The following is a 21,114-nucleotide window of genomic DNA, read 5'->3' as shown; positions in this document are numbered from 1 at the left end:
ATTCACCCAGCCTGGCGTCACACTTTGCCTGTCACAGATTCACCCAGCCTGGCGTCACACTTTGCCTGTCACAGATTCACCCAGCCTGGCGTCACACTTTGCCTGTCACAGATTCACCCAGCCTGGCGTCACACTTTGCCTGTCACAGATTCACTCAGCCTGGTGTCACACAACAAGTGCCGTTTGTTCTGATATATTTTCTTAAAAGTTCAATTTTTAAAAATTATTTTAAACCAACTGTCACCGGAGGCGACAGATGATTCGCACTTTGCTGAGGCCAATGAGCTTCCTGAGTATCCCCAGAGCCACTGGCCACTTAAAAAATAAATAAAAGGTTAGCTCCCAGTTATCACTTCCCTAGAGGTCACTGCTCTACTGATTTTAAAAAATGCTGCCCTCAGGATATCCTGTTCCCCCGAGTTTAGAAGGTTAAGGGGTAATCTAATCGAGGTGTTAAAAATGACAAAGGGATTGGATAGGGTAAATACAGAGAAATTATTTCCTCTATTGGATGAATCCAAAACAAGGGGGCACAATCTTAAAATTAGAACTAGGCCATTTAAGAGCGAAATCAGGAAGCACTTTTTCCACACAAAGGGTTGTGGAAATCTGGAACTCTCTCTCCCCCAAAAACCTGGGGGACAATTGAATTTTAACACTGAGATTGAAAAATATTTGTTAGGTAAGGATATATCGGGATATGGAGCTAAGCCGGGTAAATGGGGTTGAGATACAGATCAGCCATGATCTGATTGAATGGCAGAACAGGCTGAAGGGACTGAATGGCCTCCTCCTGTTTCTAATGTTCCTATCCTAAGGGTTAGGCTGATAGAGTGCCTGAATAGCAACAGTTGAACAGCCAGAATGGATTTATGAATGGGAAAACCCTGCCTGGCAAACCTCCTTGGCTGCTTTAATGACATTACAAATAAATTGGATTGTACTCAGAAATATTTTAATAAAATTCCACACCAAGACTTCTAATCAAACTAAAAGCCACCCGAAGCCAGGGTAGAATATGGGACTGGGGACAACGATTTCATAAAATTGGCAGCATATTTGATGATAGATGTACCGGTAGACAATAAGATGTTTTCGATGGAGTATTGCAGGGGTCAGTGCTTAGACCACTGCTGTTCCGAATCTAAAGACCTGTAAGCTGAATGTTAGATTTGTGGAGAACAGAGGACGCATTTTAACAACTGGCAGTGGGATTTAGAATAGTTTCACAATTGAGCAGACAAATGGCAAGTGAAATTTAATACCGATATATTTAAAGTATTGCAAATTGGGCAACAAAATAAACGCAACATGCATGAGTGGAAAGAGCATAGGAAGACCTAGAAAAAGGCCTATCAGCATATCCTTCCTCCCTCATGTGTTTATCGAGCTTCCCCTTAAATGCATCTATGCTATTCGCCTCGACCACTCCTTGTGGTAGTGAGTTCTACATTCTCACCACTTTGAGTAAAGAAGTTTCTCCTGAATTCCTTATTTGATTTATTGACTACCTTATATTTATGGCCCCTTGTTTTAGGCTCCCCCAATTGCATTTAAATAGCGCCTTTCACGACCTCAGGACATCCCAAAGTGCTTTACAACTAATGAAGTACTTTTGAAGTGTAGTCACTGTTGTAAACAAGGAAACACAGCAGCCAATTTGCACACACCAAGCTCCCACAACCAGCAATGAAATAAATATCCAGATAATCTGTTTTAGGTGATGGTTGAGGGATAAATGTTGGCCAAGACACTGGGCAGAACTCCCCTGCTCTTCTTCAAATAGTGCCAAGGGATCTTTTACGTCCACCTGGGAGGGCCGACGGGGCCTTGGTTTAACGTCTCATCCGAAAGACGGCACCTCCGACAGTGCAGCATTCCCTCAGTAATGCACTGAAGCGTCAGCCGAAACCTAAGTCTCCGGAGTGGGACATGAACCCACGACCTTCTGACTCAGGAGGAAAGACTGCCTGAGCCACAGTTGACATTTATTAAATGTCAGATTACTCCCACCACGAGTGACAGACCTGCAACCTGGATAATATCATTGAAATCTTTAGGTCAAAATGCTCTGGATCTGAATGGTCAAAAATCTATAATTCAAAATCATGAAGGGTCAAGTCAGAGAGAGAGAAACTGTTCCCATTGGTGGAAGAGTCAAGAACCAGAGGACATAGATTTAAGGTGATTGGCAAAAGAACCAAAGGTGACATGAGGAAAAACTTTTTTTTTAAAACACAGCGAGTGGTTAGGATCTGGAATGCACTGCCCGAAGGGGCAGTGGAGGCAGATTCAATCGTGGCCTTCAAAAGGGAACTGGATAAGTATTTGAAAGGAAAAAATGTGCAGGGCTACAGGGAAAGGGCGGGGGAGTGGGCATTTAGCTGGCACCGACTCGATGGGCCAAATGGCCTCCTTCCGTGCTGTAACCTATAATTCTACGATACTGCTGGATATCTACCAGTGATAGTGTGAAGTTTCACACAGCTACAATTAGGCTTTACTCAAATCCCAGTGACACTGATGTTCCAGTTGATATGCCAGATTAAAAGGTTAAATTAGACAGCTTGTTGATGAACAGTTGTATCAAATTAAAAAGCAAAGCCATTACCTCTTGTCAGTGTTTATTTCTTCAGTATATTCTAGATTTTCACCTTTTTCTCTACAGTTAAAATTAATTCCTCCTAATAAATAGAATTTTGCAACAAAAGACATGCTGGATGTTTACAGATACAGACTACTGAATAAAAGGTGTACATGTCACCCCACAATACTGAGGGGGTAGGAGGGAAGGGAAGTGCCAATTAAAAAGGACAAAAACAACAGAGCTTACACATACAATATTCTGCATGTCGTAACAGAGTCAGAGAACTCTGCATCATTGCCCTCCTTCTGACAGGTTAACTGAAGTTAGTAATGGTAGAATCGATTGCACACTGTAAACGAGTATCTTACAAGCCTGTAATACAATCTAAGGGTTCTGACTATTGGATAAATTTACCTCACTCGAACTCCTCCATAGTGTCAGGCTTGTTAGTTACACTAAACCACTTTAAAATCTTCCTCTCACCATTTGTTTCACTAGATATGGGGAAAGAGGATTCATATATGAATCATTCGGAGGTACATTAAATTTGCTCATTCGGGAGGTATGTAGTGCAGTGGTTATGTTACTGGACTAAAAATCCTGGAGAATTCCCACCATGGCAGTTTGAGAATTTAAATTTAGTTTAAAATAAAATCTGGAAATTTTTAAGAAAGGCTGTTATCAGTAAGTGACCAATAAGCGATCGGATTGTTGCAAAGATCCAACTGGTTCACTAATCTCCTTTAGGGAAGGAATCCTGCCGTCCTTACCCGGTCTGGCCTATATGTGACTCCAGTCCCACACCAACGTGTTTGACTCTGAAGCAGCCTTGCAAGGCACTCATTTATATCAAACCATTACAAAGAATTACCTTCACCTCACGAACTACATCGGTTCAAGGAGCAGGCCCACCAGCACCTTCTCAAGGGGCAACTTGGGATGAACAATAAATACCGGTCTTGTCCACATCCCAAGAAGGAATTAAAAACAAATCTTTACTGTATTTGGCAAGAAAATGTCGGCAGTTTGTTATAGGTTTGAACTGTAATACAACAGAGTTAGAATTTTGATTCTGTTAAAAAGAAAGCCCTTGAAATTTGCACATGCAGCATTTGGGATTACCAAACCATATGGGAAATAGTTTCAGAACAGCTGGGTTGATGCAGCTGAAGAGATTTTGGATGTAAGCAAAAACAATGTTAGGACAGAATGTTTCATCAAAGGCAGCTCTCTCCAGGAGCTGAACAACTTCACAAATCGGTTACATTCCCTTCACTGTCTAAAAGTGTCATTTCAAAAAAAAAAATTACAAAGAACAAAATTTTATTACTGCCAAAAATGCAACCATGACCTCAGGCAGCATCTAAACGCACAGTTTAAACATTTGTGGCACAACATTACTGAATTTTAGTGTTCCACATCAGTGCTTTTCATATTTTTTCTGTGGGAACCCTCTGCAAGTAATAGACATTCCCAGGGACCCCCTGTAAATATTGGCACAATCCCAAGGATCCTCTGTCCTAACTTCTAGAAGATCTTGTCAGCTCCCCAAGGGAAAATAGAGCTGTCATTGCAGAAAGGATTTTCTTATTACTAGTATACAGAAAGTAGCATGCCAGTAAATAACCAGATACAAGAATCCGATGACCTTAGGGGGGCTCTGATCCCAGGACCCCAGTATGAAAACCTATGTTCTACTTCAACACAAAAAATATCACCTTGCAAAAAAAAAACTGCTATAAAGATTTTACAAAGAAGAAAAAAAGTATTTCAGACCCAGGGTTTCAGCAGTCAAGTGGTTAAGCTACAATGCACTCGGAAATAAACAGTAATTCCATCTGAATACAGCTCTACATTATGCCATAATGATTATGGCCCAGCACTCTCGCACATACAGATGCTGTCGAGCTCACTGTATGCAGCCCTAGGATATGTTCAAACTTGCTGCACTATTCGCTCATTATCAGCTTTAAAACCCCAGGCTAAGTTCAGAAAGGCTACCATCTCCTGAGGCTACTTACTATTCAAGGCTGTCAGGGGGATGGACAACATCACAGAAAGGAAAAAAAAATACTCAATCAAAAAAGCAACTTTGCCTTCTACCCTGGAGAGTTTTTGTAGAAGGTTTTTATTTAGAGCCCCGTTCTCCTCTCCCCAACCCCCACATACCCCTCCTACACTGTCAGAAATTGATATGAAGGCAGCAAAATCACTAAACAACAAGACCACAACACACAGGAGGTGAATTTTTTAAAGCCAACAATGTATTCCTATTCCATATATAAATTTTAAAAATCATTCTAAGACAGGGTAATTCTTTGTCCAGTGATATTTCTTTTTGAACAGATGGCCATTTACACCAGATATTAGAGCAAGATTTTACCATATTTCAATAGAAAGTTTTAAACTGGGAGTCTGCAAGTACACCAGTGATGACTGGTCCTATCCAATACGTACAATAATTTTAAAGTGCACACAATTATGTGCTGAATGGAGTTCCTAACACTGTCAAGTGTACTTCAAGAGCATTATAAAATTAGCGAGTGTCCCCAATCCATCCAACTAGGGTACCGTACTCAAACAGGCTGTCATGCTGGTGTGTGGGGGAGGGGGACAGGGGGACAGGGGGAAAGATTAGGCTTTTAAACATGATAGTGTCAATTCACATTGGGGGAGGGGGGTAACCACTCTCTTTTGCGATACTTATCCCCAAAGCTGCTTTTACAGAGGATTTGGGGGGGTGTTAGTGTCACTGGCTGGCATCAACTCCTGTTCCGATGAATTTACAGAAGCCAGCAGTAATCGGCCGGGTTAGATTTATCCTATTTTCAAAATACTCAGTTTACACACATTGAATTGAGAAGCTATAACTAAAGGGTAGATTGGGCTTTAAACTAACGCTGCATTAGGGTTAGGGTTAGGGTTAGGGAAATTTAGAAATCTAATGAGAAAAGTCAAGGCAACAGAGCAGTGTGGTGATTTGGGTAAAGATAAGCAGAGTGTGGCATGAAAGGACAGAGAGTTTACCAATAATCGAGCATCAACAAGTAAGATCAAAGCAGGAAAAAATGGTATGAAAAGTCAAAATTAAAGGCTCTTTATTTGAATACACAGAGCATTCGTAACAAGATAGATGAATTAGTTGCACAAATACAGATTAATGGGTTTGATCTAAAAGCCATTACAGAGACATGGCTGCAAAGTGACCAAGTTTGGGAACTAAATATTCCAGGGTACATGACGTTTAGAAAAGACAGGCAGAATGGAAAAGGATGGGGGTGTAACTCTAATAATAAAGGATGACATAAGGACAGTGGGGAGAAAGGATCGCGGCTCGGAAGATCAGGAAGTAGAATCAGTATGGGTGGAAATAAGAAATAACATGGGGCAGAAAACACTGGTGGAAGTGGTTTAAAGGCCCCCTAATAGTAGCTAAACTGTTGGACAGAATATTAATCATGAAATAATAAGAGCTCGTTACAAAGGTAATGCAGTAATCATGGGGGAACTTTAACCTTCATATAGATTGGGCAAATCAAACTGGCAAAGGTAGCTTGGAGGATGGTTTCCTAGAGCAATGTGTCATGGAACCAACCAGGGAACAGGCTATTTTAGACCTTTTATTGTGTAATGAGACAGAGTTAATTAGTAACCTCACAGTAAAGGATCCTCTGGAGAAGAGTGATCATAATATGATAGAATTTCACATTGAGTTTGAGAGTGACGTACTTAAGTCCGAAACTAGAGTTCTAAACTTAAATAAAGCCAATTACATAGGTACGAGGGGCGAGTTGGCTACGGTAGATTGGGAAATTAAATTCAAGGGTATGAGGGTTGAAAAGCAATGGCAAACATTTAAAGAAATATTTCAATGTTCTCAACAAATATACATTCCATTGAGAAATAAAAACTCCACCGGAAAAGTGATCCACCCATGGCCAACTAAAGAAGTTAAGGATAGTATTAGATTAAAAGAAGAGGCCTAACATGCTGCCAAGAATAGTAGGCCTGAGGATTGGGAGAGTTTTAGAAACCAGCAAAGGATGACCAAAAAATTGATAATAAGGGAGAAAATAGAATATGAAAGTAAACTAGCAAAAAATATAAAAACGGATTGTAAGAGCTTCTACAAGTAAAAAGAGAGTAAACATAGAAAATAGGAGCAAGAGTAGGCCATTCGGCCCTTCGGGCCTGCTCCACCATTCAAAACGATCATGGCTGATCGTCTAACACAGTACCCTGTTCCCGCTTTTTCCCCATATCCCTTGATCCCTTTAGCATTAAGAAATATATCTATCTCCTTCTTGAATACATCTAATGACTTGGCCTCCACTGCCTTCTGTGGTAGAGGATGCCACAGGTTCACCACCCTCTGAGTGAAGAAATGTCTCCTCATCTCGGTTCTAAATGGCATACCCCGTATCCTGAGACTGTGACCCCTGGTTCTGGACTCCCCAGCCATCGGGATTATCCTCCTTGCAACTAGTCTGTCTAGTTCTGTTAGAATTTTATATGTTTCGATGAGATAGCGGAGTAGCAAAAGCAAATGTTGGTCCCCTAGAGACTGAGACAAGAGAAATTATGATGGGGAAATCAGGAAATGGCAGATGCGTTAAACAAATATTTTATATCCGTCTTCACAGTAGAAGTCACAAAAAACATACCAGAAATAGTGGGGAACCAAGGGGTAAATGAGAGTGAGGAACTTAAAGTAATTATCAGTAGAGAAAAAGTACTTGAGAAACTAACAGGACTAAAAGCCGATAATTCCCCTGGACCTGATGGCCTACATCCGGGGGTTCTAAAAGGTGGCTGCAGAGTTAATGGATGCATTGGTTATGATCTTCCAAAATTCCCTAGATTCTAGAACGGTCCCAGCAGATTGGAACGAAGCAAAAGTAACCCTGCTATTCAAGGAGGGAGGGAGAAAACAGGGAACTACAGGCCAGTTAGCCTGACATCAGTCGTCGGGAAAATGCTGGAATCCGTTATTAAGGGAGTGGTAACAGGGCACTTAGAACATCATAATATGATTAGGCAGAGTCAACATGGTTTTATGAAAGGGAAAGCATGTTTGACAAATTTATTAGAGTTTTGTGAGGATGTAACTAGCAGGGTGGATAAAGGGGAACCAGTGGATGTAGCATATTTGGATTTTCAAAAGGCATTTGATAAGGTGCCACATGAAAGGTTGTTACACAAGATAAGGGCTCACAGGGTTGGGGGTAATATATTAGCATGGATAGAGGATTGATTAACGGACAGAAAGCACAGAGTAGGGATAAACAGGTCATTTTCAGGTTGGCAGGCTGTAACTAGTGGGATACCACAAGGGTCGTAGCTTGGGCCTCAGCTATTTACAATCTATATTGATGACTTGGATGAAGGGACCAAGTGTAATGTATCCAAGTTTGCTGATGATGCAAAGCTAGAAAGTAAGCAGTGAGGTGGACACAAAGAGTCTACAAAGGGATATAGACAGGTTAAGTGAGTGGGCAAGAAGATGGCAGATGGAGTATAATGTGGGGAAATGTTCACTTTGGTAGGAAGAATAGAAATACAGAATATTTTTTAAATGGTGAGAAACTATTAAATGTTGGTGTCCAGAGAGACTAGGGTGTCCTGGTACAAGAAACACAAAAAGTTAGCAGGCAATTAGGAAAGCAAATGGCATGTTGGCCTTTATTGCAAGAGGGTTGGAGTACAAGAGAAAGGAAGTCTTACTACAATTGTACAGGGCCTTTGGTGAGGCCTCACCTGGAGTACTACATACAGATTTGGTCTCCTTATCTAAAGGAAGGATATACTTGCCTTAGAGGTGGTGCAACGGAGGTTCACTAGATTAATTCCTGGGATGTTAAGGTTGTCCTATGAGGAGGTCGAGTAGAATGGGCCGATACTCTCTGGAGTTTAGAAGAATGAGAGGTGATCTCATTGAAACATACAAGGTTCTGAGGGGGCTTGACAGGGTAGATGTTGAGAGGTTGTTTCCCCTGGCTGGAGAGTCTGGAACTAGGGGGCATAGTCGCAGGATAAGGGGTCAGCCATTTAAAACTGAGATGAGGAGGAATTTCTTCACTCAGAGGGTTGTGAATCTTTGGAATTCTCTACCCCAGAGGGCTGTGGATGCTGAGTCGTTGAGTATAGTCAAGGCTGAAATAGATAAGATTTTTGACCTCTAGGGGAATCAAGGAATACAGAGATAGAGTAGGAAAGTGGAGTTGAGGATGAAGATCAGCCATGATCTGATTGAATGGCGGAGCAGGTTCGAGTGGCCGTATGGCCTACTCCTGCTCTCATTTCTTATGTTCTTAACTGTACTGCTGTGCTTTCCCCATAGCTTATGAACACTACGTTCACAGGTCCACCATTACATGAACTGAAATCCTGGTTAAAAGAAACTGAGAAATTTCATGGTGCTGTCTCCCCACCATTCTGCTTCTCTCAAATCCTAGTGCCATCACATTCGAACAATTAATGTTTATTCAAACTCTATTGTTGCTTCAAAACTAATATCTGAGCATGTAAATATCAAGCGGCATCAGGCTTTTTAGCAGCAATCCCACTGTTTGAGGTAGGTGGACAAGATTTTCAATTAGCATCTGTCTGCAGTAACAAAGAAGCCCACACCAGAATCAAAAACTGCTCCATACCAAGATAATTGAACTGCAACAGTAACCCATGCACATACAGTTACCAGGAGTGAGGTACAAATAGCCTCCATAAGAAGCTTTGTGCCTGTGGGAACAGTGTCGTGAGCATTTGATTGTTGGGATGCATTCACTAATCCCCCCAATCACACTCCCACTCTGCTGCAACATCCCAGTCTCCATTTTCAATCCAGCTTTTTTTAAGTTCATTCTCAGGATGTCGGTACCACTGGCAAGACTGGCATTTATTGCCCCTCCCTACAACTGACTGGCTTGCTAGGCCACTACAGAGGGCAGTTAACTGTCAGCCACTGGAGTCACATATAGGCCAGACTGGGTAAGATGGCAGGTTTCCTTCCCCAGTGAACCAGTTGGGGGTTTCAGACAACTTCATGGTCACTTTTACTGGTACCAGCTTTTTTTTAAAATATCCAGATTTTTGTCTTAAACTGAATTCGAAGTCTCAAACTGTTACAGTCGGATTTAAACTGACATTCTCTAGGTTATTAGTCCAGGCCTCTAGATTACTCGTCCAGTAACATAACCACTACACTACTGTACCCACTTCAAATAAATCATTTAAACACAAACTCAGTGTAGAAAATCCTTCCTAAGTAAAAGCAAGCTTCCCCAATGGCCTAGTGGGTGAAAGCAACTGCTTTAAAAATGCAAGTTGCAGACCAGAAAACCCAGTCTACAACATTAGCTGATCTCAACCAGGGGACCAGGTGGGTGCTACAATTCGCCTTAGCATCTCCTGGGCTCGGAGGAAAGAAAAAGACCAACCAGGGTTCCTGCTCTTGATTGCCATCCACTGATGTCTGCTGCAAAGTGTGGAGGTTAGGTGAGAACAAGACCAGCTTCAGCATGGTACCGAAGGGGTGTGATGTCTGAGATGCTGCACTGGAGCACAAGTCAGTGCCTTCTATACAGGAGGGGATGGGAGAAAATTGGAGTGAGGAGAGAAAGAGGAGGAATGAGGAAGAATTTTATTCTAAAATGTAAAAGTTGCTAATTGATCTGTATCTGTATACAGACCTCAATGGCTCCTAGTGGAGCATTTGCAGAGCATAGAAACATTCACATGCTCATCATCTGGGTGCTATGCTGGAGTTCTATACTTGTGAAGCTGAGTACATGGCAGGGAGGAAACACTTCAACGTGAAGGCAATCTCTCCCTCTCCTATACACCCTGGGATGTCAGTGGTATGACTGAGGCACAGTACAATGAAAGTTAAGGTAGCACAAAACTATGATGACCATTAATAAATCAGGAATTCACAAGTGCTCCTGTAGAAATCAAGGGACACCTTAACTTGCTAGTGATGCCCTCTCAACCATCAGAATGGGACTACAGCAGGTGAGCACTCAACTCCTAATCTGCTGGGACCAATCTCTGACCACAGAGGCACATATCACTTCAAGTAGACTTGCCTTAGGATGGCCAAGTTTGGTTCAGCTTCAGGCAGCCTACTGGTCAGCTGTTTGGGAGCAAGGGAGCCGTTCCTAGGGGTGGTCAAAAGAATTGAAATTTACTTGAACAGTCCATCTTCTCACTGACCATAAAGCAACAATGACAATATCTGAAGGGGAATCTCCAGCCCCAGTCCAGTCCAGCCAAATGCTTAGCTATGAGCAACACCATTGGAGGGAGAAAAAATAATATGGAGGAAAAATTATTAAAGGAGGGAAAAAATAAGTTTAGAAAAGGCAATAGTCAAAGAAAGTCACTTCATGGTTTTAGGATTAATTTCCTCCTTACAAGACTTAGATTAAAAGGTTTAACATGTTTGAAATGCTATTGCTAATACAGCTAGGAATTAAAATACAATTGTGCGTCCTCTTGAAGATTTAACTTCAGGATTTGATTCTAATCCATCCATGAAGTTTGTGGCGGGGACCGAAGACAATGGCTTCAGTCTTCCCAATATTTAGATGGAGGGAATTTTTGCTCATGGATGTCAGACAAGCAGTGTGACAAATCTGAGACAGTGGAGGGGTCAAGGGAGGTGGTGGTGGTGAGGTAGAGCTGGGTGTCGTCAGCGTACCGTGGAATCTGACATCGTGTTTTCGGATGATGTCGTCAAGGGGCAGCATGTAGATGAGAATTAGGAGGGCTAAGGATAAATCCTTGGGGAACTCCAGAGGTAAAGGTGCGGGAGTGAGAAGAGAAGCCATTGCAGGAGATTCTCTGGCTACGACTGGATAGATAAGAATGGAACCAGGCAGGACGTCAGAGGAGAGGCATTGGAGGAGATAGACATGGTCAACCATGTCAAAGGCTGCAGACAGATCGAGAAGGAAGAATGAGGAGGGAGAGTTTACCAAGGTCACAGTCACATAGGATATCATTTGTGACTTTGATAAGGACAGTTTCAGTACTGTGGCAGGGGTGGAAACTTGATTAGAGGGATTCAAACATGGAGTTGCAGGAAAGATGGGCATGGATTTAGGAGGCAACATGTTCAAGGACTTAAGAGGAAAGGAAGGTTGGAGATGGGGCGGTAGTTTGCAAGGACAGAGGGATCAAGAGTGTTTTTTTTTGAGGAGGGGGGGGACAGTACCTGAGGAGAGGGAACGATTAACAAGATCAGCTAACATGGGGGACAGAAACGGAAGTTGGGTGGTCAGCAGTTTGTTAGGAATAGGGTCAAGGGAGCTGGAGGTGGGTCTCACGGTCAAGATGAGCTCAGAGAGGGCATATGGGGAGATAGGAGAGAAACTCGAGAAAGATGCAAGTTCAGGGCTAAGTCAGGGGGGAAACCATAGGGGATGTTTGGCTTGGTGGACTAGGGTGGGAAGCGGCAGAGGCAGCTGAACAGATGGTCTCAATCTTAGTAACTTTAACAACTTAATGCAACTATTAAAAATCAACTGCTGAGAGATAAGACAGATCGGTCAGACCAGGCATTCAAATAAACAGCTCAACTTTCCCTTGTTTAATTAATAGTTTCATGAGGTCTGAAAATCACTTTGAATTCTCGAATGAACCCTACTAAACACAGCAGGGTCTAGGATGGACCAACCCACCTAAACACAGCAGGGTCTAGGATGGACCAACCCACCTAAACACAGCAGGGTCTAGGATGGACCAACCCACCTAAACACAGCAGGGTCTAGGATGGACCAACCCACCTAAACACAGCAGGGTCTAGGATGGACCAACCCACCTAAACACAGCAGGGTCTAGGATGGATCAACCCACCTAAACACAGCAGGGTTTAGCGCTTCCCAGCTACCTCTGGGCCTTTCCTGGAACTGACAATGGTTACAAAATTCAATGGCACTGGTACACAACACTGGTTGCAAAACTGACACACCCACTGTCTAAGAAACCCAAGAGGAACCTGAGAGCGTATATCTAATGCAATTTTAACACCTATGTAAAGTGTTTGCCACTTCATACCAAAGCTAAGTTGTACTGTAAATCCCGAGTGAGGACTCGACCAAACTCCAAACTCCAGACAGAAGAGTTCCAAGGCTCGCTAGGAGGTAGTCTTGCATTACTTCAGTTTGACACCACATGGAGTGCAAGTTCAATACAGTGTCAAACCAGATATTAATTTTAAAAAGTTGCTAAGAACAAGCTATAACTTCTGGACACTTTTTAAGCGTATTGCTGATTAATTTAAATATTTGGACAGTGCAGATAGATAGCTGCACGCACTGTCCATTGTAACTGCTGTCAACACCCAAGCACAGAACTCACTGCTGGGTAGCACAATTGAACATTGAACAAGGCAGTGTAACCGGAGTACTGCCTGCCTGAAACATGAATTACAGCAGCTGTCTGAATGCATCCTAAAGGACATTAGCAGCGCATGGAGGTGCCAGTCTTTTTATGGTAGATTATGCACCTATCTTGATTTATGAAAGATTAAAATCTGATCTTGTTACAAATAGCTCTTGCAATAAGACCTCCGCAGAGCTCAAACTAAACACTGATCCACTAGACCAAAAGTACTGACATAGAACTGACTGAACGAAAGCAAGCTATCTCCAAAATGGTAAAAATCCCAGCATCCTATGCAAGGGGTTTGACTTACTCAGGGGCCCTAATAACAAAAGCAGAACTTTTACATTGCAGGCAAGGCCATTGGAATGGACATAATTGCGGAATATGATCCCTAAAACACGGAAAATTTTCAGAATCCGATGGAATTAGAACTGGACTAAAAAGCTGTATTTTTAATTGGTTTTGGACTACAGTCTCATGCAACTGGCAGCAACACAAGGTAAATTTGCCAGATTCGCTAAGGCTAATGGGTGGGAAAAGCAGTTCCTTTCTTTCTTTAGCACCATTAGCTACCAATGTGATATACAGTGCCTTTCATGTCCTCGGGACGTCCCAAAAAGCTTCACAGACAATCGATTACTTTTAAAGTGCAGTCCCTGTTGCTATTTAGGCAGCCAATTTGTGCACAGCAGAATTTTGGTGAGGTTGATTGAGGGATAAATATTGGCCTGGACACCGGCAGAAAGCCCTACTCTTCTTCAAATACGTCCACCTGAGGGGGTAGACAGGTTTAACATCATCTGACAATACAGCACTCCCAGAGTACAGCACTGAAGTGTCAAGTCTCTGGAATGTGCTTGAACCCACAACCTGCCGACTTAAGAGGCAAGAGTGCTACCATTGAGCCAAGGCTGACAGCTAGCACGGCACTAAGAACATAAAAGCAGCTTTCCTCGGTCACTGTAAATCAGCTGGCCACCAATAGTTTCTCCAAACTGATCGCTCACAACATAGTCAAATGCTAAATAGCACCAGGCACGGAGGAGTGTCGCATTTGTGAACTGAAGGCCTTGCCATGAGGGACAGGGGAATTGGGAAGCGCTGGAGAGAACAGTCACAACGTTTGTGATTAGCCATAAACTTCAGGCAAATGACTGCACAAGTACATTAAATGATACAACATACACTGGTAACAGCAAAAGCGCATCACTCCAGGGTAGGAACAGGAATCTCTCTCCCATTGCCTGGGGCCACACTTACAAAGGTAAAGTGACTGAATTAACAGGAAGAAAGCTTTCTTTTTTTTCAGGGCGAATTTTAAGAGCAGCAGACAAATTTTTGATATAGAACAGTCGGGAAGACTAATGCACAAAGTATCGGAAATAGCGAGAGCTAGGAAAATGAAATAGACTGATCAGCTTTAGTTTGTACAGAGGGCAGGAAGCAGACGTCCAATAGGAACTTGAATTTAGTCACAGCTTTTCTTCTCTCCCCTCAATTGTCAGGAAAGAGACTCTGAACTGTATGGGGAAGAGACACTCTTCCTGCTGTGAATATATGACAGTCTGGTGCCACTCGACAGCAAGACCAGCAGGTGACAAATGTCACTGGACGGCAGCAATAGGTCAAGCTGTGTTAATCTGTGCCTTGCTCCAGTTAGAACATTCCCCCTGCTACCAGCTAAATTCCCATTAGAATCTACAAAAGACAAGCAATGCTACAATGCAGCACTCCAACATACCAGAGGGAAAAACAGGCAAGCAATATACACCTGGCACGTCGTCATGCACTTCTCAGTGCCTCTGCTGTACAGCAGCACTGGTCTGGATCTCAAAATTAAGTCCCCAGTCTTTTCCCTCCAATCAGGGAATGATGCAAAGGGTAGCAAATGTAAAACAAAGTGGGAAGAAATTTGCATTGAAAACAGAAACATAAAATGCGTAACATGATGCTGCAGTGTCTTGCAAAGTGGGATCATAACTCCAGCACTCAGAGACTGGCACACAGTCGTCTGTGTGGGGACAATGGAAGTTGGGGGTTAAGGCACACTATTGGGGTAGAAATAGAGAGCTTTAGTCTGTGTCTGACTGTTGTACACCGAGAATGGAGGTGTAAATTGCTGACGAGGAAGCATTCCACTCTCCATCGATGAGCCAAAAGTTCATCAAGAGTAAAAAAAGCAATGTCGTCAAGATGGTCCAAACAGGAGCGAGTTGGTACCAAGTGGTCCTGTATTGTACTTGTTAGTATTTAATGTCTTATCTATAAACTGTACTCATTTATATTTGAAATTGAGATGAAGGCAGAACTCAGACACTTTAGCGGAGTACTTGTTTCGAACTGAAGTACCAAGCAGCTCCTGGCAGATTTACTACTCACTTGCCTCTACCTAATAGACAAATCTGGGATTGGAGATGGTATCAAGTGTTTCACCTAATTGCAAAAATGGCTTTAACAAACAAACACTTTGCTTATGCCTGCAGTGAAAGCATACGTTTTTTCCTTCAAAAGGGACTAGTGGTTGTAATATCTAAAGCAGTCACTCACCTTGCAAATGACTGTACTGTCAGGCAAGACAAAAAAGAAAAACAATCAAAAGAAAGAAAACGAGGCTGACTCACTGTCAGAGGGGAAAGGGAAATGAGAACCTCTCAAAAAAAATGAACAATTGGACACAACTCAAACAGGTCAGTATAATAGTATTTTCAAGTTAATTAATTCACTGGGCAATATACTGTATTGTGTGTTTGGAACAGAATTATTTATACTTTGGCAAGATGCAAATTCTGCTACACTTCCTACAGTAAAATCAGATCAGTTGTGACTAGCTTGGGTACCCTAAAGGAAAAAAGTATGACATTGAACTGGCTTAATTGTGACATGAAGCTATGAATTATATAGGAATGAAAAGAAAAGGTTTTTTTGTTTTGATATTCCAGAATTATGAACTCAAGGTAAAAAGAAAAGCGACAAAATAATGCATTCTGTTGCACTTTTAATTGAACATAAAGACACACAGCCATTTTCTTACTGTAATTTACTGAAACCATTTTATTAACAGTGCACAGAACATTGCATTTTTTGTTCATTATGTAAGCTGTGATTTCTAGCATACTCTCATTATTCTTCCACTTACCTACTCCGCCCACTCGGAGTGTATCTCTCGCTCACTCTTGGACTGTATGTGATAAATCAATGAACGTGATCTCTGCTACAATTGGCTTACTTCCAGGTGAATTTAATTCCACAGTGCAGGCGTTTGTTGGTTATTTACAAACAATGCCAGTAATTTCTAATTATTTTCAGAGAATTTTACACCTGAACTAGTTTCAGATTGTTTATTTCTCTCCAGCTCTCGTTGCCTCACCATGTGCCTCCTCCCCAAAATAATAGCCAACTATCTGGCTCTACAGGCAACATCACTAACAAACTGATACAAGAAGAGAAGCCCAGGCTGATTTCCCCCTCCCCCCCCCCCCCCCCCAAGGAATCCTTTTTAATTCATTCTCAGGATGTGGGCATCACTGGCAAGGCTGGCATTTATTGCCCATCCCTAGTCACCCTGAGAAGGTGGTGGTGGGCCTTCTCCTTTAACCGTTGGTAGCAGTTTGATACAACTGAGTAACTATCTAGACCATTTCAGAGGGCAGTTAAGTATCAACTCCGTTGTGTTGGACTGGAGTCACATATAGGCCCAGACCTGGTAAGGACGGCAGGTTTCCTTCGCTAAAGGACATTAGTGAACCAGTTGGGTTTTTATGACAATCCAACAGCTTTTTTTAAAAAAAATTTGTTCATGGGATGTGGGCGTCGCTGGCAAGGCCAGCATTTATTGCCTATCCCTAATTGCCCTCGAGAAGGTGGTGGTGAGCCGCCTTCCTGAACCGCTGAAGTCCGTGTGGTGAAGGTTCTCCCACAGTGCTGTTAGGAAGGGAGTTCCAGGATTTTGATCCAGCGACGATGAAGGAACGGCGATATATTTCCAAGTCGGGATGGTGTGTGACTTGGAGGGGAACGTGCAGGTGGTGTTGTTCCCATGTGCCTGCTGCTCTTGTCCTTCGAGGTGGTAGAAGTCGCGGGTTTGGGAGGTGCTGTCGAAGAAGCCTTGGCGAGTTGCTGCAGTGCATCCTGTGGATGGTACACACTGCAGCCATGGTGCGCCGGTGGTGAAGGGAGCGAATGTTTAGGGTGGTGGATGGGGTTCCAATCAAGCGGGCTGCTTTGTCCTGGATGGTGTCGCGCTTCTTGAGTGTTGTTGAAGCTGCACTCATCCAGGCAAGTGGAAAGTATTCCATCACATTCCTGACTTGTGCCTTGAAGATGGTGGAAAGGCTTTGGGGAGTCAAGAGGTGAGTCACTCGCCGCAGAATACCCAGCCTCTGACCTGCTCTTGTAGCCACAGTATTTATATGGCTGGTCCAGTTAAGTTTCTGGTCAATGGTGACCCCCAGGATATTGATGGTGGGGGATTCGGCGATGGTAATGTCATTGAATGTCAAGGGGAGGTGGTTGGACTCTCTCTTGTTGGAGATGGTCATTGCCTGGCACTTGTCTGGCGCAAACTTTCATGGTCACTTTTACTGATAGCCAGCTTTTTATTTCCAGATATTTTAAAACTGAATTCAAATTCTCAAACTGCCATGGTGAGATTTGAACTTGTGTTCTCTGGATTATCAGTCCAGCAACGACACGACGATGCCCATTTCCTCGCCCTCTTTGGAGTTCAGCATCAGGCCTCTCCACCACTGTGCTGTTAACAAAGAGACCAACCTGCAACATGCCACACAATGGGCTTTACCAGCTCCACACAACATACCCATGTATCCCAACCATATCATTCTGGGAAGGTGATTAGGTTTATTATTCTTTATACAAGAGCAGCACAGTGCAGGAAGCACACACAAAATGCACTGTGGAGCACAAAACCTCAGCCTGTGCCCTGAATTCCTCATGTAGGGAATCCTCAATCTCAGTAACAGCCACTTCCAGGAGGCACAGGAGTGTGTCAAATTCTACTGATCACGTGTCTTCTCCCAAACAATTAGTCTCAAAGCCTTATGCATACAATAGTAGAGGTAATTATGCTTAGGTTTCTCGCTCAACACTTTCTGCACATTTTTTGAAATGTGCTCTAAGAATATCTACAGTTACCAGCTGATTAGAGAGTATATTTAAAATTGTATATTTAGAACTGAATAACTGGTTTGTTTGCATAGATTAGTTATCAGTGGCAGTGCTCAGCACCAGGCTCGTAGTTATTATTAAGAAGGATTAACAACCCTTGGTAGGTTATACCAAACAAGTACTTACATAACACTTGTTTAGCAAATTGTTACAGCCATTATATACATCACTGGTTACGGAAATGCAGGTTATGTAGTGATCAGCACAGTCACTGACCCCACCAATGTTACGGCAATTGTGGTTTCATGATATAATGCACCGTTAATTCTCAGAAAAGTATTGGTTATGCTACCACAAACTGCTTCTGATTCCTGCTAGATTGGGGATTAAAGAATTGCTATCTGCCACAGCTTTCTTCCAATTTTCCTTTGGACTGTCCGTTCTTATTCTCCTCTCCTGAAGACACAGACTCATAACAGGGTAGTGTGTCACTGGCACCAATTACTAGTATCCCTTCCAAGGGGTCACTGTTCATGTGCAAGAACAGAGAGAGTTACCAATCTAGTCAACTGTGGAACATATCACAGCAGAGTCCAATCCTCTCCTCGATGGACACCTATCTGCACGTGCACACTTCCAGCAGGGGTTGCAATGATCAGGAGCGAGAAATCTGACTAATCTTCACCTTCCCCTTCCCCTAGGTCAGAGAAAGAGACCAAATACATCTCCAACTACTGCCACCCCAACTCAATTCAAACTCTGCACAGGCCAGGACTCAAACCTGGTCTGTTTGGCTCAGGGTCATACCAGAGGATGCATTTACCAACACCACTTTAACTTTCAACGACTGAAGACCTAGAACCACAATGAGTTTTTAGCACCAATGTATCTGGGTATTACACATTCATTTTAGTTGTCCCTTTCTTTCAGGTGACCATCTTTCTGGTTTCTTTATTTTCTAAGATTCACTCTTATTCCTCCTGTTTTCCAAAGCTCTCGTATAAACACCTACGACAATATTTTTCCCTTGTATGCATTTTAATTAACCTTCCAATTTACAACAGCTTTCTTCTAATGCGCAGTGACGAGTTCTCACTTTCTGCAGCCTTTTAAACAATACCAGTGCTACATTTTCTACCTCACCTGACCATTAGATGACAGGTTTATTCACAAGCCTTCGGAACCACGTGAGTGTTTTTTAGTGGGAGAAACAGAAAGCGATGATTGTGCAGATCCATTTATCCACAGAACACCACTCAATGCTGTTAGCTCAGTCAGCCACACAAATAGGTAAGAAGCTCATCATGACAAAACAGTCAGTTTCTGTTTATCGAATGGACTGTTTTTAACAAAATTACAATGTCAGCAATTCACAGAAAAACACAAGTACGAATTTTCTGTTGCGCAATTTCTTGTTTTTTTTAAGCCATAAATCATTTTTTAAAATGCCAACAGTTTCAGACAATATTACATTTAACTGCCTGTGATTTGATACAGCAAAAACCAATGTCACGCAACATGGCACAGAAAGTGTCTACAGGAAAAACCCAGGGCGGTGAGCATGGAAACAGGGTAAAACAAACTTCAGGAAACATTTTCCCTTAGAACAAAAACTCAACTCCTTTCTGGACCAGAACCAATCCAACGGTAATTGGCAGAAAACTACTGGGAGTTTCACTTTCCGTTCACTTGGTGAAATGGACTACTGTATATTTGTACCATAGTAAACACACATGTAATCCTATATAAAAATCTGCAAGCTAATACGATACAATGTAATAAAAGTTGTCTATGATTTCAACCTCTTGAATCTTCTGAACTTTTCCCCTCCTTTATGGAGGATACCACACGACTCCAGGTCAGATCTGATTTAGATTACACAACTTGGATGACAAAACTCAGGAGACACAGGAGGTCACAAACAGTGCAATGTAAAAATAACTCTCCAATTCAGGGCTCCTTGTTTACATAAGGGGGGGGGGGGGGGAAGTACAGTAATGTTGGGAAAAAAAGTTTTTAGCTAGCAAATGGGAACTAGTGGGCTGAATGGCCTCCTTCTGTGCTGTATCCATTCTATAATTCTATGATTCTAGTGCACTGACGACTTAAAATTCAATGCAGGCTGCAAATTGGATAAGATCACTTCATATTCCATCCAAGAAAAACTCCTATCACTATTGTACCAGCCTCATCACATACCTGTAGATTCCACTACACTTTTATCTGAGTTATCCCCTCATCCACATTGAGCACCCACCCAGATAACAGCAAAATAAAAGCTAGATGATTTTAACATAGGCCATGATGTAAACAACAAACGTTTGACAGGGAAGTTTAAAGCAGTAATTCAATCTGTTGCTGCTCCTCTCACTCAAACCTACACAGCTTTTCCTCTCCATTTCACTAACCATATTCCTTCCCCGTTTTTAAACTATTATTGGTACTCTCTTTTCGATTACATTGTTCTGTTCACCGAGTTTCCCATCCTTACAACTCTTTCAGGCTTCTCATTGCTGCTTTGTGATTTTAAATCATCCGTTTCGCAATCATTCCTTATCAGAGTTTACCTTCCTGGTTGCCAATCTTTATTTTATTGAATCTTACTGTACTGTTGGTGATTCTCCCTCTGTATTGTTAAATAAGAATTTTTCCTTTACTTCCCATTCCACCTTTTCAATCAACCACATTTTTTTCCATCGCTCCCTCTAAGTGACTTTGAAAAGAACGGTCTGAATCTGGATGCTTTATCTCTGCTACTGATGGCTCATTTCTATCTAGTTTACTTTATCTAACACTATTTCTCAGTATTTCATTGACTGTTGGTTTCCAATTCAAACTCAGACCTTCTGTTTTTTCCCCCAACACTTATTCCATTTTAAGCACAGTATTTGGGTAATATGTTTTGCTTTTTAATTCGGTTTTAGTTACTTTATCCCTTGTTTGTACCGTGGTTCACCCTGTTACCTGATGCGGCTCCTCGAGAGCAGCTGCTGGCGACTCCGGGCGCTCTCCCCCTA

At 42.4% G+C, this 21,114-nt stretch overlaps 1 protein-coding gene across 2 annotated transcripts in view; it reads right to left on the bottom strand.

The window, feature by feature from the left end:
* The window catches only part of capn15 (calpain 15), a 251,189-nt gene that overhangs the window by 213,857 nt on the left and 16,218 nt on the right, over nt 1-21,114 (bottom strand). The window contains exon 1 of one of the 2 annotated variants that reach the window (XM_068003576.1): nt 21,062-21,107. The exons of the other annotated variant lie outside the window; for it this stretch is intronic. The gene's annotated coding sequence lies outside the window, so the exon portion shown is untranslated. Of the gene's footprint in view, nt 1-21,061; nt 21,108-21,114 lie in introns of those variants that run through there. 2 annotated transcript variants of the gene reach the window in all.

The sequence above is a fragment of the Heptranchias perlo genome, chromosome 22 (assembly GCF_035084215.1).
Source record: "Heptranchias perlo isolate sHepPer1 chromosome 22, sHepPer1.hap1, whole genome shotgun sequence".
Classification (NCBI taxonomy): Eukaryota; Metazoa; Chordata; class Chondrichthyes; order Hexanchiformes; family Hexanchidae; genus Heptranchias; species Heptranchias perlo.
The sequence above is the reverse complement of the archived record's forward strand: the minus strand, read 5'-3'. Positions and strand labels throughout refer to the sequence as shown.